This window comes from Polyodon spathula, chromosome 4, assembly GCF_017654505.1.
Source record: "Polyodon spathula isolate WHYD16114869_AA chromosome 4, ASM1765450v1, whole genome shotgun sequence".
In the NCBI taxonomy this organism is placed as follows: domain Eukaryota; kingdom Metazoa; phylum Chordata; class Actinopteri; order Acipenseriformes; family Polyodontidae; genus Polyodon; species Polyodon spathula.
Window position 1 is genome coordinate 69,950,392 of NC_054537.1, and position 10,811 is coordinate 69,961,202.

Sequence of the window (10,811 nt, forward strand, 5' to 3'; positions counted from 1 at the left end):
GTCGTTAGCTTCCGTTAACAGGGGGCAGTAGCAGTTATTTACATTACGATTAGCAGGTCACTTCATGTGATCTCTTTGGCTCACAACCACAACCAGTCTCTGCAGATACTTTTTAACGGTGCGCTTGGTTGTGCAGAATCTGCAGATATCTGCAGGGGTAGTTTAGTGACGTCACGCAGCAGTCCTCGAAGAACGCGCATCTCCGTGAATCTGTCTAGAACTGCAGATCTGTGCAGAACTGCGGAAATCTGCGCTACAAGAACACCGCCACTGTACCACTTCAGGACAGGAGAAGCGTGGTGTATTGAGCTGCTTGTGACTGATGTTGATGATACAATATGGCGACTTCATTATCTGCAATCGCTATTGTCGGCACAACTAGATTTGTCGCTAGTCGCCTTGACAATGTTTTTGTCGCTAGGCGAATCTTGACAAAATCGCTAAATTGACAATACTGCTGCTAGAGTGCTCTGTCTGCATGCATAATGAGATTAAGGCCACGCGAGAGCTCGTCCAGTTATATTTAAAGGTGCAATAAGAAATTAAGATAAAGGAAGGAATATTAAAAATAAATAAATAAGGACGAGATGTTACAGATATAGAAAAATGGATCAAAAGATACTAAATCTGGGAAAATAGGATATGCTTAATATAAAATGTGAAATATGTAGAAGGGGAAGATTATCAAATCATTTATCAGTATTTACTGCAGAGTTGGTGGCAATTCTTATGACCATAGACAAAGTAGAGGAATTTAAAGAAAATAATATTGTGATTTTTGAACAGATTCTCTAAGCTCGATACAGACATTAGACTCAGAAACAGGAGGAGGATAGCTCTTATATATGAATTATTCAGAAATTACATTCTGGCTATAAAAATGCCAAACCTATTCTGATAGCCTGGAGTCCGAAGTCTTAAACATTGTAAGGACTGCAGTGTATAGTTGTCAATACCCACGAAGAATGAAGGAAAAGTGTTTGTTTAATTAAAGTAGTGTTGTACTAAGTATGGAACATGGATTTCGTACCCCAAATGTTGTAAAACAGGGGACATATTTGCTCTTACACATGCAATGCATACAGTTGCAGAATTGTAAATGTATTTGAAAAATATCAGATCTGTTTGTTTTATCTGTACAACAATAAAAAATCTTTATTTTGGTTTGTGCTTAGTAATTGTAACAGAGATAGAAAACGCCTTTATAACCACCCACTGCTGTACGTTGTCGACAGGATCACACCTATGTAATGACTTTGGTATACAATTTATTTGTATATAAATTAGTCTCTAGGGTCACTGTTTAAGAACGTCCAAATGTTAGTAACCAAAACATAAAATAATAGTTCGGTGGTATCATTTAGAACTCTGATTCCCTTGACAACAATTGACATCCACACAACGTGTCAGAAGTATAAAACAATCGTTTATTTAAGAATAAAGGGGTGCACAACTAATCAAAAATTACAGAATGGAAAGGTTATTGGTTAGAGATATGCGTGAATAGTAATATGCAGTTCATTGATTCCATAGTCAAACGATTACAACGACCATAACATCATTAGCATACATGGTTAATATATTAATATTGAATATTTTATCACACAAAGTGTCTACTCTGCATTAGTATTTTCAATACCTGTTTCTCCGTGTAATCAATTATGGCAATATGCATGAAAATTAATTCAATCTTCCATTCAGAAAGGAATCCAACATTCAGTACCTAATTTAGTTTAGGCATGATGTACCGAACTAATAACATGTTATCAACTTCAGTTGATTATATATTCAAACTAACTCAGAAATGAGGCAATGATGAAATTCTCTGCATTTACGAGCCAACTCCTTGAGTTGCACATTTCAAACAAACATAATACATTTCTTACACACTCTAAAACAGGCAGTTATATTCTATTCCTAGAACAGTTTCCACTTGACAGCCTTTGCTTCAGTTACTTTCTCGAGTCCTAAAGTATTTAATATTAGACATGTTGAATACTTATCAATTTCCATATACAGAAGTCAATCTGTGTTGATGAATACTGCAGCTCTCCGGATCCGCAGTTCCAATGTAGACGGTACTTTGCTGTACGCATTGTATTGCTAGGCTCGCAATAAACAAATAGTTCTTTTCAAATGGAGATCAGCTTGTTGATCTCAGTGGCTTGAAACATTATCTTTGTTGCTGGCAGTTTTCCAATTGGGAATAGTTACGTTGATCAGTTTGAATTCAGTTCAGCTAATGCGTTGCAATTGAAAAGTTACATACTGTAGTTTGTATAAGTGTTCTTGTGGTGATTCTCTCGGAATTTTCCAAAAATATAACTGACGACTTCGTTTCAATTTGTTTCGTGCAGATAGGTGGAAACAAAGAAACGCTTTCCGATTAATGCAGTATCCTATTTACTGATCCAGTCTCTTGTATGATAGATGGCAGGGCCCTTCCTCAGAAGATGATTTTAGCCATTATCCAGAACATTGGTTCTTCCTTGCCTTCCGTGAATCCGAGCACTTATGCTCTCATGGTTATACAACTTTCTTCAGAGCAGTTTAGCTTCCATTTCGTCACTCAGAACACCAAACCACTTCTGGCGGATCATGGACACTCCTCGAACACCTTTCGTTTGCGGGCAGCACGCATGTCTGGAAGCAGCAGCAGCTCACACAGCAGAAATTCACACTTCGAAAGTCAGCGGGGTTTTGTTATTATCTCTTCAACCCTGTGATTGGTTAGTTTGGTTATTTTGGGCAGTGCTTGTCTGTGTCCATCTGAAGTGTCTTTCATTGGGTGTTCTCGTACCGACGCTGTCCCTTGTTCTCCTTTGGGCTGCTTGGACTGGATTTACGACAAGGACTGGTTCTCGTCTTAGGTGTCAAGGCCCCCAGAATTATCTGGAAGTTGCCTTCAGCAAAATACTACTGGTGCCGAAATGACTCATTCAAGTCAAGTTCTGATTTCTTTATTCAACTATGATAATTTGACATTGTGTTCAGAATAAAAACAGTAGTGCTTGAACAAAATCGTATTCTCTATATTGAAAGACATTGAAAGAATTTTTGAATATTTTTAATATCAGATGTTTATCCTAACACTAAAATCAGATAAAATAAACCTTCTAGACCAGGGCTTCCCAACTCCCTGGGGATCCCATGTGTCTGCTGGCTTTCATTTAAACTGAGCTCTCCATTACTTAACTAGAGCCATAATTAAAATAATCATTTGCTTAATTAGACCTTTTTAATTGTTCTAAAATTCTAAAAAGTTGCAGAGTTCAAGTTAGTTATGAAATGTAAGCTAACTTGAAATCTGCAATAGCTAACTTGAAATAAAACAGCCAAATTAAGCAAATTACTAGTTCATAGGAGACGTTGTGGTCCAATGGTTAAAGTCCAGGGCTTGTAACCAGAAGGTCACCAGTTCAAATCCCACCTCTGCCACTCACTGACTCATTGTGTTACCCTGAACAAGTCACTTAACCCCCTTGTGCTCCATACTGTAGATCAAATGCTAAATCAATGTCCTATTGTGAGTGACTCTGCATATAATGCAGTTTACAGCCTACCTCTTTAAAACATGTTGTGATGGTGGTCCACTATGAAAGGTGCTATATAAAGATATTACTATTATATTTAAGGATTTGGTTAAATAACTGAGAGCTCAGTTGGAATGAAAACCGGAAGACACACAGGGTCCCCAGGATCGATTTGGGAAACCCTGTTCTAGGGAATAAAATAGGACTGGACAATGTTACCTAAAGCTTGACATTACAGTACCAAGCATTAAAGCACAATGTGATCACATTAAACAAATCAAACTGGGTAAATAAAACAGTATAGCATTATTGATTTACATTATAGATAGCATTTATTGATTTACATTAAATCTTGTTTGCAGAGTTGGCTCTGTGACATTTTGTGCTATATTCACCTTAAATGATTGGAGGCATCTTGTACTAATGGGAGGAACAGGCCAGGTAATTGGCTCCTAATCTTGTGCTTAAATGTTATGAGATGAATGCATACAGCAATGTGCATGACATTTCATTAATCATTGCTCAGTGCTTGGTGTCAGTGATGCTGTAGGAGCACACCTGCATACATAATTTACAATCCATCCTTGATTTATTCAGCTTTTCTTTTTGTCAGGAGGTACGTTACCATGTACTAATTAATAACATCAAAACAGATCACAACAAAGAAAGAACAGAAATATGACATGGCAGAGATACTAAAATATATACCCATTTTACCCACATATTTATGTGGGACTTACATAATATTGTGCAAAAACAAAAAACTGGTTTCCATTGTCAACTCCGGCACCTGAGAGGAAAACAAAACACAAAAAGCCTCTCACATTTTTGTGTGCAAGTACCCATTCTAGTACAGTATTGCTGAGATGAAAATCGATGCAGAGGCACAGATTTAATGGGGCTTCAGCTCAAACCAGTGCAGGAGGATGCAAGACATAGCTTCACTAACACACACACACATATATATATATATATATATATATATATATATATATATATATATATATATATATATATATATATATATATATATATATATATAACACACACACACACACACACACACACACACACAGTGGCTTGCGAAAGTATTGCCCCCTCTTGGCATTTTTCCTATTTTGTTGCCTTACAACCTGGAATTAAAATTGAATTTTTGGGGGTTTGTATCATTTGATTTACACAACATGCCTACCACTTTGAAGATGCAAAATATTTTTTATTGTGAAACAAACAAGAAATAAGACAAAAAAACAGAAAACTTGAGCGTGCATAAGTATTCACCCCCTGTGGCAGGCTGGCGAGTGGATAGAGGCCCAGAGACAGACTGCAGTTCAAAAAAATAACTATTTTATTATAAATAAACAAAAATAAAGTGCACAAGGGCAAAATAACAGATACTCAAACACAAATAAAGCAAAAACAAAACTCACAAAAATAAAGTTTCCAGGCTGGGCAATGCCTTCACTGGATTTAGAAAATTCAAAAAACCACAAAACAAACACCAACCTGCTTCCTCAGCTCCCTTCTCCCAAATGAGAAGCTGAGGCCTCCTTTTATATCAGGTGGCTGGGCGCTGATTGATCGTTAATCAACCTAATCAACTAATCAACCCCAGCCACCTGAACATAATAAACCCAGGCAGGTAGGGGAATTTAACCCCATCCCTGCCAATTTAAAAAGGGCAGAGCTTTGCTCTGCCACACACCTCCCCCCATGTACAACGTACACCGGCCGCAATCGGCCAACTCCCCCCTTCCCCCCCCCCCCCCCCCTCCTCCCCCCAAGAGTCCAATTATGTCCCTTGGGTGGGCTGTTATGGTGGGTGGTGGTGGGCGGGGTTGATGTCGGAGCCCCCAAGCCTTCTTTGGTTGAGGGGGCCCCGAATGTCCAAGGTAGCATGGCGACGGCGGCCCGGCTCCCTCTGGTGGCGGAGGCGGCGACGGCGGCCCGGCTCCCTCTGGTGGCGGAGGCGGCGACGGCGGCCCGGCTCCCTCTGGTGGCGGAGGCGGCGACGGCGGCCCGGCTCCCTCTGGTGGCGGAGGCGGCGGCCCGGCTCCCTCTGGTGGCGGAGGCGGCGGCGGCGGCCCGGCTCCCTCTGGTGGCGGAGGCGGCGGCGGCGGCGGCCCGGCTCCCTCTGGTGGCGGAGGCGGCGACGGCGGCCCGGCTCCCTCTGGTGGCGGAGGCGGCGACGGCGGCCCGGCTCCCTCTGGTGGCGGAGGCGGCGGCGGCGGCCCGGCTCCCTCTCTGGCTCTGAGAGCGGCGGCGGCTCCTCCCTCTCGGGCTCTGAGGACGACGGCAGGCTCCCTCTCTGGCTCTGGGAGCGACGGCGGCTCCTCACCCCTCTCTGGCTCTGGGAGCGACGGCGGCTCCTCACTCCCTCTCTGGCTCTGGGAGCGACGGAGGCTCCTCCTCCCTCTCTGGCTCTGGGAGCGACAGCAGATCCTCCTCCCTCTCTGGCTCTGGGAGCGACAGCAGATCCTCCTCCCTCTCTGGCTCTGGGAGCGACAGCAGATCCTCCTCCCTCTCTGGCTCTGGGAGCGACGGCAGATCCTCCTCCCTCTCTGGCTCTGGGAGCGACAGCAGATCCTCCTCCCTCTCTGGCTCTGGGAGCGACAGCAGATCCTCCTCCCTCTCTGGCTCTGGGAGCGACAGCAGATCCTCCTCCCTCTCTGGCTCTGGGAGCGACAGCAGATCCTCCTCCCTCTCTGGCTCTGGGAGCGACGGCAGATCCTCCTCCCTCTCTGGCTCTGGGAGCGACGGAGGATCCTCCTCCCTCTCTGGCTCTGGGAGCGACAGCAGATCCTCCTCCCTCTCTGGCTCTGGGAGCGACGGCAGATCCTCCTCCCTCTCTGGCTCTGGGAGCGACAGCAGATCCTCCTCCCTCTCTGGCTCTGGGAGCGACAGCAGATCCTCCTCCCTCTCTGGCTCTGGGAGCGACAGCAGATCCTCCTCCCTCTCTGGCTCTGGGAGCGACAGCAGATCCTCCTCCCTCTCTGGCTCTGGGAGCGACGGAGGATCCTCCTCCCTCTCTGGCTCTGGGAGCGACGGCAGATCCTCCTCCCTCTCTGGCTCTGGGAGCGACAGCAGATCCTCCTCCCTCTCTGGCTCTGGGAGCGACGGCAGCTCCTCACCCCTCTCTGGCTCTGGGAGCGACGGCAGCTCCTCACCCCTCTCTGGCTCTGGGAGCGACGGCAGATCCTCCTCCCTCTCTGGCTCTGGGAGCGACAGCAGATCCTCCTCCCTCTCTGGCTCTGGGAGCGACGGCAGCTCCTCACCCCTCTCTTGCTCTGGGGACGACGGCAGCTCCTCACCCCTCTCTGGCTCTGGGAGCGACGGAGGCTCCTCCTCCCTCTCTGGCTCTGGGAGCGACGGCAGATCCTCCTCCCTCTCTGGCTCTGGGAGCGACGGCAGCTCCTCACTCCTCTCTTGCTCTGGGGACGACGGCAGCTCCTCACTCCCTCTCTGGCTCTGGGAGCGACGGAGGCTCCTCCTCCCTCTCTGGCTCTGGGAGCGACGGCAGATCCTCCTCCCTCTCTGGCTCTGGGAGCGACGGCAGCTCCTCCTCCCTCTCTGGCTCTGGGAGCGACGGCTCCTCTTCCCTCTCTGGCTCTGGGAGCGACGGCTCACCCCTCTCTGGCTCCCGGGAAGGCGGCTCACCTCTCTTTATTGGAGTGACCGGTGGATCTCCCATGTCTACCGCCAGGTAATTAACCACCATGAGAGCAACCTCTGGGAAGGATATTGGGTGGTGTTGTTCCTCCCACTGTTCCCACCTCTCCCCATCTCGACGCCACAGCGTGTTGATAACTATGGGGAGATCGTGGACGAGGTCTGCCTCAGGGTGCATCAACCAGTCCCAGATCTCCTGGGACGGTGGTGAAGGTGGTGGTGCTAGAGGTAGTGGGGTGGCCCCTGATGCCCGGGGTGAACAAGGCACCTCTTCCTGGGCCTGGTTGTAGGGGCATCCTGCCCAGTTGTGGCCGTCCTCCTCACACCGGCCACACCAGTTTGCCGGTGGCACGTCTGGGCAGGACCGCCAACGATGGTCTTCCTTCCCGCACCAGGAACACCAGGGGAAGAGGCTGGCCGGGTCCTCCAGCGGTGGCTGCAGCAGCTTACATTTCTTCAGCTGCTGCTGCTTTTCCTGCCTTTGCCGCTGTCTGCTCTTCTTTCCCATTTTTTTTTTTTTTTTTCAAAAAAAAAATAATTATCCCAAAAATTCCACCAAACAAAACAAAAATACTGCTCTGAGCCTCTAGGTGGCGCTATCCCACTCTGACACCAAATGTGGCAGGCTGGCGAGTGGATAGAGGCCCAGAGACAGACTGCAGTTCAAAAAAATAACTATTTTATTATAAATAAACAAAAATAAAGTGCACAAGGGCAAAATAACAGATACTCAAACACAAATAAAGCAAAAACAAAACTCACAAAAATAAAGTTTCCAGGCTGGGCAATGCCTTCACTGGATTTAGAAAATTCAAAAAACCACAAAACAAACACCAACCTGCTTCCTCAGCTCCCTTCTCCCAAATGAGAAGCTGAGGCCTCCTTTTATATCAGGTGGCTGGGCGCTGATTGATCGTTAATCAACCTAATCAACTAATCAACCCCAGCCACCTGAACATAATAAACCCAGGCAGGCAGGGGAAGTTAACCCCATCCCTGCCAATTTAAAAGGGCAGAGCTTTGCTCTGCCACACCCCCCCAGAGTCAATACTTTGTAGAGCCATCTTTTGCAGCAGTTACAGCTGCAAGTCTCTTGGGGTATGTATATATAAGTTTGGCACATCTAGCCACTGGGATTTTTGTCCATTCTTCAAGGCAAAACTGCTCCAGCTCCTTCAAGTTGGATGGGTTCCGCTGGTGTACAGCAATCTTTAAGTCATAACACAGATTCTCAATTGGATTGAGGTCTGAGCTTTAACTAGGCCATTCCAAGACATTTAAATGTTTCCCCTTAAACCACTCAAGTGTTGCTTTAGCAGTATGCTTAGGGTCATTGTCCTGCTGGAAGGTGAACCTCCGTCCCAGTCTCAAATCTCTGGAAGACTGAAACAGGTTTCCCTCAAGAATTTCCCTGTATTTAGCGCCATCCATTATTCCTTCAATTCTGACCAGTTTCCCAGTCCCTGCCGATGAAAAACATCCCCACAGCATGATGCTGCCACCACCATGCTTCACTGTGGGGGTGGTGTTCTTGGGGTGATGAGAGGTGTTGGGTTTGTGCCAGACATAACGTTTTCCTTGATGGCCAAAAAGCTCAATTTTAGTCTCATCTGACCAGAGTACCTTCTTCCATATGTTTGGGGAGTCTCCCACGTGCCTTTTGGCAAACACCAAACGTGTTTGCTTATTTTTTTCTTTAAGCAATGGCTTTTTTCTGGCCACTCTTCCGTAAAGCCCAGCTCTGTGGAGTGTATGGCTTAAAGTGGTCCTATGCACAGATACTCCAATCTCCGCTGTGGAGCTTTGCAGCTCCTTCAGGGTTATCTTTGGTCTCTTTGTTGCCTCTCTGATTAATGCCTTCTTTGCCTGGTCCGTGAGTTTTGGTGGGCGGCCCTCTCTTGCCAGGTTTGTTGTGGTGCCATATTCCTTCCATTTTTTAATAATGGCTTTAATGGTGCTCCGTGGGATGTTCAAAGTTTCGGATATTTTTTTATAACCCAACCCTGATCTGTACTTCTCCACAACTTTGTCCCTGACCTGTTTGGAGAGCTCCTTGGTCTTCGTGGTGCCGCTTGATTGGTGGTGCACCTTGCTTAGTGGTGTTGCAGACTCTGGGGCCTTTCAGAACAGGTGTATATATACTGAGATCCTGTGACAGATCATGTGACACTTAGATTGCACACAGGTGGACTTTATTTAACTAATTATGTGACTTCTGAAGGTAATTGGTTGCACCAGATCTTATTTAGAGGCTTAATAGCAAAGGGGGTGAATACATATGCACGCACCACTTTTCCATTATTTATTTTTTAGAATTTTTTTAAACAAGTTATTTTTTTCATTTCACTTCACCAATTTGGACTATTGTGTGTCTGTCCATTACATGAAATCCAAATAAAAATCAATTTTAATTCCAGGTTGTAAGGCAACAAAGTAGGAAAAATGACAAAGGGGGTCAATACTTTCGCAAGCCACTGTGTATATATATATATATATATATATATATATATATATATATTATATATATATATATATATATATATATATTATTTTTTTGAAGCTATGTCTTGCATCCTCCTGCACTGGTTTGAGCTGAAGCCCCATTAAATATTGTATATATATCAGTGACCAATCAGAAAACTAAGAAAGTTGTGATAATACTAGAATATAAACGTGTCTTTCTGTCTTTATATAATCTTGTTTTTTATGCATGTTCATTGCGTGGACAGCTCCATTCTTTGTGCTATGTTCTAGTCATGCATGCGTTAGCTCTGCATGACTATTCTGGAATTAAAACAGTACCAGGCTGTCTGAGTGACCTCGCAGCCACACGTGCATGGTGGAGCTCAAGTCATGCTATATTCAAGTAGCATGACAGTCTGCGACTGCGCATTGTCGTTAGCTCATATTGGTCATGTTCTTGTATCCCACAGCTGGCTGCACTTGCTGCTCCTGGCTGCTCTCCGTTTGACGTCACACGCAGCTACTGGAGAAGGCCATCTTTGGTCGAGCTTCAGGGGCGAGGGCTACCTGCCAGTAGCTACTCCTTAGGTCCAAGGACGTGACCCACGAGGACCCAGCCACCAAGTCCAGGGATTCATCTATGCAGGGAAGCAGGTAATAGTCCTTTCTAGTGACCTCATTCATCCTTCGGTAGTACATGCAGAACCTCCATTCTCCTTTTTTAGGAACATGACTATTAGGGGCCATCCAAGGGCACCAAGTGCACCAAGCAGGCTGAAATTATGCCATCACAACTGCTTACGGTGTCGTTACTACTTCCAACTTAAGCCCAACTTAAAAGTAAATTCCATGCCAAGTGCACCAAAGCAAAATCATCCCTGGCGTAGTAATGACCACATTGCGACAGAGGCGCAGCTGAAAAGGAAATAGCCATAGTTTCATGTGTTGGCCTTCACATTCTATAAGCAAAAATGTCAAGATAAAAAAAGCTTTACAGATCACGAAATATGCACAAGCTCTGTCTTAGTAATCGTTAGCGCTGATAGAGTCCAAGATCACACATATCCAATGGGTTAAGTCTGTCCCACATGATTCTTTCTCGAAGCATGCATAGCAGTACTGTAAATCAGGGGTTTTAAACCATTT